This window comes from Nyctibius grandis, chromosome 1 (genome assembly GCF_013368605.1).
Source record: "Nyctibius grandis isolate bNycGra1 chromosome 1, bNycGra1.pri, whole genome shotgun sequence".
Lineage (NCBI taxonomy): Eukaryota > Metazoa > Chordata > Aves > Nyctibiiformes > Nyctibiidae > Nyctibius > Nyctibius grandis.
The window spans coordinates 66,909,221-66,915,220 of NC_090658.1; the positions used below are offsets into that span (position 1 = coordinate 66,909,221).

Below are 6,000 nucleotides of genomic sequence, written 5' to 3' on the forward strand. Positions count from 1 at the left end.
AGGGCTTAACATTGATTAATTCTAGGACTGAAAGGTGAAAGTTGCATGAAGTTTAAAGACTAGCTCTCAAAGCTTGCATCAGAGGCTAAAAATATGCAACAGGATACTATCTATAGCTGTATTTTTAGTTGCCTGGTTTGAAACATTTTAACTGGGAACTGCAATTAACTGGGAACCCACCGTTTTCTGCTTATTAAATTCCTTGGTTAGAATTTATCTATCCCATTGGCATTATCCATACAGCAGAATAAATTTCTATCGCAAAGTGCTGTGAAGCCATTAATATTGTGAAGCCATTAATAAATACAAATCCAGCAAGAGTAACCTTTGACTAAGTTTATTAGCAGTACAACCATATACACGTAACAATTTAGAACTGCATATGAATTATCTGAACAAAGATATATAAAAGATTAGTCAACATACTCCTCTTTCATTTTTATTAAATTTGATTGAAGAACGTTTGGTAACATAAATACCAGAATTTTCAAAAGAAAGCAAGAAGAGCTGCTTCAGACGTAGCCCAGCTAACGTTAGATGTCAAACATAGAGGAAGAATCACGGGGGAAAAGAGAGAAATGTCAGTCTGTATTTCCACTTTACTCAAAGTATGATGCATATTGTAGATATGCAAACATTTGTTGTTCGGCAGCGTTTTCAGAAATACTAGGAGAGAAAGTCAAAGCCACGGTCATTTTACGAAGTTGCTCTTTTGGGTGTTAAGGAAATGAAACAATGATAGAACCTGAGCTTTAATGCAAAGCACACTCTTCAAACAACAAATAAACACTGAGGTCAGCCCCAAAAAAATATTTACCACAGAGAAAAGCTGCTTGCTTTGTATACTTCACTCTAAATCTAAACTGTTGATTAGTTTATCTTAGATCCACTTTCTCGTCTCAGCAAGTGAAACACGTAAAACAAAACCCAGAAAACTGAAAATACTGGTTTCTTACTGTTCTAGCATGACTTCATGCTTAAACTCGAATCGGCCAAGGCGCTCCCGTGTCTGCTACAGCGTGTCTCTCAGGATTTTTGTAAATACCAGCTATTTCACACCCCACTGGCGAGATAAACGTGCACCTCCGTGTGCTCCGCTTTAAATCCTGCCCGCGGGATAACGGGAAGGCAGCACCGTACCTACTTGGCCCTCAGCGGCAGTTTCATAAATGTACATGAAACTTTAGATGCCAATTACTGATTGGCAGCGGCGCTGCCGTGGGATGCGGCTCTCGCTGCTCGGTGGGAAGCGCGACGGGGCGGCTCCCCCGCGGGTGGGTGCCGGGCGGCGGCGGCCCCGAGGCACCTCCCGCCGCCCGGGCGCGGCTCGGGGAGAACGGCCGCCGGAGCCGTGTGAAACCCAGCCGGCGGTTTTCCGCGGGTATCTGATTTTGGAAGTGTCTGTAATGACAGCCGCAGAGGCAAATTAATGGCCAACAGCCCACTGGGTTTGAACACGGAGAATCCTGTTACCGCCTCACGGATCAAGTACACACACGCACACACAGAGGCGTCCCCACGTGGAAACGCTTTCAAACCAAAACACAAGACCCCGCACCACCGGCGGAAAGGGCGGCAGGACCCCCGCGCCTCCTGGGCTTTCCTGTGCCTCCGTCCCCCGGCGCGGCGGGGACCCGCGGCGGGGGAGAGGCGGGACAGCCCGAAAACGCACCGTTTTGTCTTTAAAACCACAAGAAAAACAAGCCGGGGCGGGGGAGGGCAGGAGGGATTCCTCAGGGAGAGGAAACGGCGAGGAACAAAAACAACGGGGAGCTCCGTCCCCGCTCCTCTCGGACACCGGGAAAAGCAGTTGCCGAAGCCCCAGCGGCGGCTGTCGGCCGCGGGGCAGCCTGCCCCATCCACCGGCACCCCGAAGGCTGCACGCCCGCGGCTCTCCGCCCGGAGGAGAGAAGGCAGCGGACACCCCCGAGCGGTGCCCGCGGCTGGGGCAGAGCGGGGCCCGAGGGCGGGCGGCCGGGACCACCTCCTCTGCCGCCGCCGCCTGTGCCTGCGTGTCCCGGCCGAACTGCTTCACCCCCCCGCGCAGCCCCGAGCCTCGCTGGCAGAAACGGGCGTTTCGGGAAGGGGCTCGCTACCATCCCTGCGCGTTTTCATGCCGCTCTGGCCGGAGGGGCTCCCCGCCGCCAGAAAACTTGTTTCGTCCCAGCCGCCGGTAGAGCCGCCGCCGGCCCCGTCTCCGGCTCCCGCTCCAGCCCCGACCCGCACAGGAGCGGTGGGGCGGCAGGACGAGCCGGCGGCCGGCCGAACCCCCCCGCCCGGCCTGCCTCCCGCCTCGCCCAGGCGGGCCGGCACCCCCCGGCTGCTCGCGGGGCGCAGTCCGGGCCCCCCATTTCCGCCGCTCCGGGGGTGGGCGGGAGGCTCAAGCGGGGAACAATGCGATGGCAGCCGGCACGGCTTGCGCCTGCCTCGGGGCTTACCCCAGCAGCCACCGTCACAGCCAGTCGAAGAGGGTTGAGGGCAAAACGGCAGGGACTGTCACCTGGAGAGAGGCAGAAAGTCCGGCTGGACGGGCAAAAAGTCACCCCCTCTGCACCGGAGACCAGGGTTTTTTGCAACTAAACTCGCGTGGGGCTGGGGGCGAAAGCCGGTCTCTGCCCCGCGATGGACGGCTCCGCTGCTCCTTCCCATCACGTTGGTTTTACAACAACTTTTTTTTTGTCATCGGACCAACACGAAAAAAATGCTAAATAAACCCTAAACACTCGCACACACCCATCTCCGCGGACACACGCACATGCGACAAAGAACCGGTTTCCTCCACCTCTGAGCACACGGGGTGGGAGGGAGACTCGGGGACGGGGAAGTCACAGAGACACTCACCTTCTCGCTGCCGGGATATGCCGCTACCTTTATTTTAGGGCTGCTCCTTATTTATTTATTCTCGTCCCTTCTCCGAGTCGAGGTTCCCCTTTTGCACTGTTCCTCTGGCAAAAACAGGACATCCCCTCTACAAGTCCCCCCCCTCCTTTCTCCACACACAAATAAAGCGCAACTCGGCGCAAAACAGGAGGGGAGACTCGGGGCGGGGGGTAGATGGAGGAGGCTGGTACGGGAGCAGCCAAACACCCGTCGCACTTCAGCGAGTGCAACTGGTTGTGTCTCACGCACAGGCACGTAGAAAGTTTCCCTGGCAAGGGACGGGACTTTGCTAAGAAAAGGTAACCCCCTCCCTCCCAAAAAGGTCGTCCCGGGAGCGGGGAGGTAAGGGGCGAGGAGCGCAGGGGCCAGCGCAGCCCCGAGGCTTTACACTTGCCCCGGGCGGTGCCGCCGGGGCTGCGCCCTTCGCCGGCCCCTGCTCGGCGCGGAGCCGCGCTGCCCCCGCTGCCGCCCGCCGCCTCCCCGGGCCGCCCCGCTCAGCACGCCTGCGCTACCGGCCCCGGCCGCCCCGCGGACCCCTGGCTGGACCGGCCGTCACGCACCTCTCACTGCCCGCCGGCTACCCGTCCAGCCGTCCCCGGCCTCGCAGCCGGAGGCCTGGACCCTTCACCTTCACTTTTCCCTGGAAGCTACGCCCAGCAGTGATGGGAGCGAAGGAGAGGGCCCTGAAGGGCATGGGTGGCAAGTCGGCCCACGGCTGACTAACGCTAATCCACTCGAGCACAGGTACCAAAGTCCCCACTTCACTTTTTTCTTTTGTTTCTTCTACAATAAACCAACACTGTAAAGTAATCCTGACTTTTTGGGAAGGTTGGGAGTATATGAATGATCAAGTATGATCAAGCACTACACGACAAGACCTGTTGCTGTACCCTTTTATAGGATGCATTTGCCTCCTTCCCCTCAAGGTGATCAGCATGGATGGAGAAAAAGTTCTTTTCTGCTTTGAAATGGAACCCTCGTTTCTGCTGGAAATTCGGCAGCTGTGTTTGGTCCTCTTTGCTACCTACTGTGGGGAAGCAGAAGAAAATCCCTAAGGGCCTAATCACATTTCATACTCTCATCCTTCACCTTCTATTACCTCCTGAGTATTATTTCACTGAGTGGATTGGGTGGCTCTTGTTCAACCAGCTGCATCACCCTCTTTCTATCAAATTAACTTCACTCTCCAAAGGGTGTAAGTCAAAAATTCAAAAGAGGAGGCAAAAGTTAGGCCCTATAACTGGAGATGTGAGAGAAAAGCCTTGGTTTTCAGAAGTACTGAATGTCGGAAGATTTTGAGGTCAGCAAGTCACATGAAATGAGGGATAAAAAGTATGGATTTGCGAAGATTCTTTCCTACCCACCTTCTATTTGCTTACTTTGCATCTGGTGATACTATTTAAAGCATAACTTTACTCAAGCTGTCTGCCTTTGAATTTCATAATTTGCATTCAACAAATTGTGCTAACATGGTTATCTTTCTCCTAAATAATTTCAGACTTAAGATGACTAAATCTTCATGAAAACAGGTCTATAAAACCCCTGTATTTGCTGTCTTGGGAGAGTCGCCACTCAGAACAGACTTGGAAAGCTCTTTTGACCTACACAAATACAGCTAGAAAAACATTTAAACTAAAAAAGCCCCCAAAAGCCAGCCTTCAAATTGACATAGTGTAGGACAAGCCAGAAATATGAAGTGAATTTTGAAACTGAGAGTTGGGAGAGTAACTGGCAGGGGGGAAAACTCAGATTTGCAGGAAATAATTGCTATTGACAACCCTGCCACAGAGTAACAGTCGTGGCTAGTGCCAGCACCCATCTTGCTAACAGGCTCCTGTAGGGAAACATGCTAGCAACTCCATCCTTTCGAGGGGACTTTTGTGAACAGTAGTGGTCTAACATGAGGTACTTGAACACGATAATGAAGGTTTTGTAAAGTCTGTTTTCTTTCCACTTTACTTCAATGAAGCAAATTCCTGTTATGGGGAACAATTCTTCTAGTAACATGGGTTGTTTTAATAGACATATCACTTAAAAGCAAGCTTTTAACCATCTGTTGCACCCTCTCTTAAAATGTAAGATACAACTGACTTGAAAAGATTATGTATGATCTTTGCTCCATGTAACATGTTTCAAATTGAGGAGAGATGGAAGAATCGCACTGCTGTTACATGGTACAGACCCAAGGCAATTCTCCCGTTAAAGAGCCTGGCTTCAGCATCATTGAACCACGTTGCTATTTTGCTGTTGATTTCGGTGAGAGTGGGCAGGGTCATGCACAAAAGTAATGAACATTTGGCCTGAGTCAGGGGTACCGAAGGAAGTCTTAAAGAAATCGATCTCATAACCAAACACTAATTTTTCACAGTGGTTTATTGTAAATATGACTTTCACAGGTAGGAATTAAATTATGATTTTGGTTAAATCAGTGTATTTGGGCTGAGGCAAATCCCAGTAAGCTCAGTGGAGGTGATTTCAGAAGGCAGCAAATCCAAAATCTAGAACAATATACTGAGTCATATGAACGACTCTCTATGACCACTTGGAGCCCTGCGTGGAGAAGGTCACGCTAGAAATAGTCCTAACGGAGCCCAAGGAAGGGCTGTAGGATCCACTTTTACACAAGAATAGAAGAATAATACCTTGTCCATTTAAAGCAACAGAGGAATGTAAGTAGGCAGGATGTAATTATCTAGATTGGTATTTGGCCAGGCACTCCTACACTTGCAAAAACTACCATGGGGTGTTTAATGACCGCAAGTGTTTGATATCCTTGGTTTTACCTCTTACATAAAGACAGCACTTGTGATCATATACTTTATGCTGGTTCAATACTGAGTCAGCAGAAGAATGTTGCCCTGCACAAATACCTGTTCATACAGTAACTTGGAATTTCCTTGGAGGTCTTCCATGCAAATACTATAGACCCAAGCCTACCTTTCTGGGAAATCTAATGAGACTGCAGCCATAAATCATATGGTTCCAGATAATCACATTTGCGTATGCTACTACAAACAATATGGGCTTTAGAATCTTTATAAATAATTTTGAAATGAAACCACTATACTTTTACATTGCATCTCAGTGACAAAAAGGTTTTTGTTGTCAGTGGTGTTGTTG

The 6,000-nt window shown here is 50.6% G+C and overlaps 1 protein-coding gene across 7 annotated transcripts in view; it reads right to left on the reverse strand.

Annotated features, from left to right (window-relative positions):
- Positions 1–3,326, reverse strand: part of EYA4 (EYA transcriptional coactivator and phosphatase 4) — a 171,309-nt gene extending 167,983 nt beyond the window's left edge. For 4 of the 7 annotated variants that reach the window (XM_068408866.1, XM_068408858.1, XM_068408842.1 and 1 more), the window contains exon 1: positions 2,842–3,325. The gene's annotated coding sequence lies outside the window, so the exon portion shown is untranslated. Of the gene's footprint in view, positions 1–956; positions 1,253–2,841 lie in introns of those variants that run through there. The other 3 variants (XM_068408850.1, XM_068408834.1, XM_068408825.1) reach the window with 2 other exon arrangements.
- Between the last annotated feature and the right edge of the window lie 2,674 nt (positions 3,327–6,000).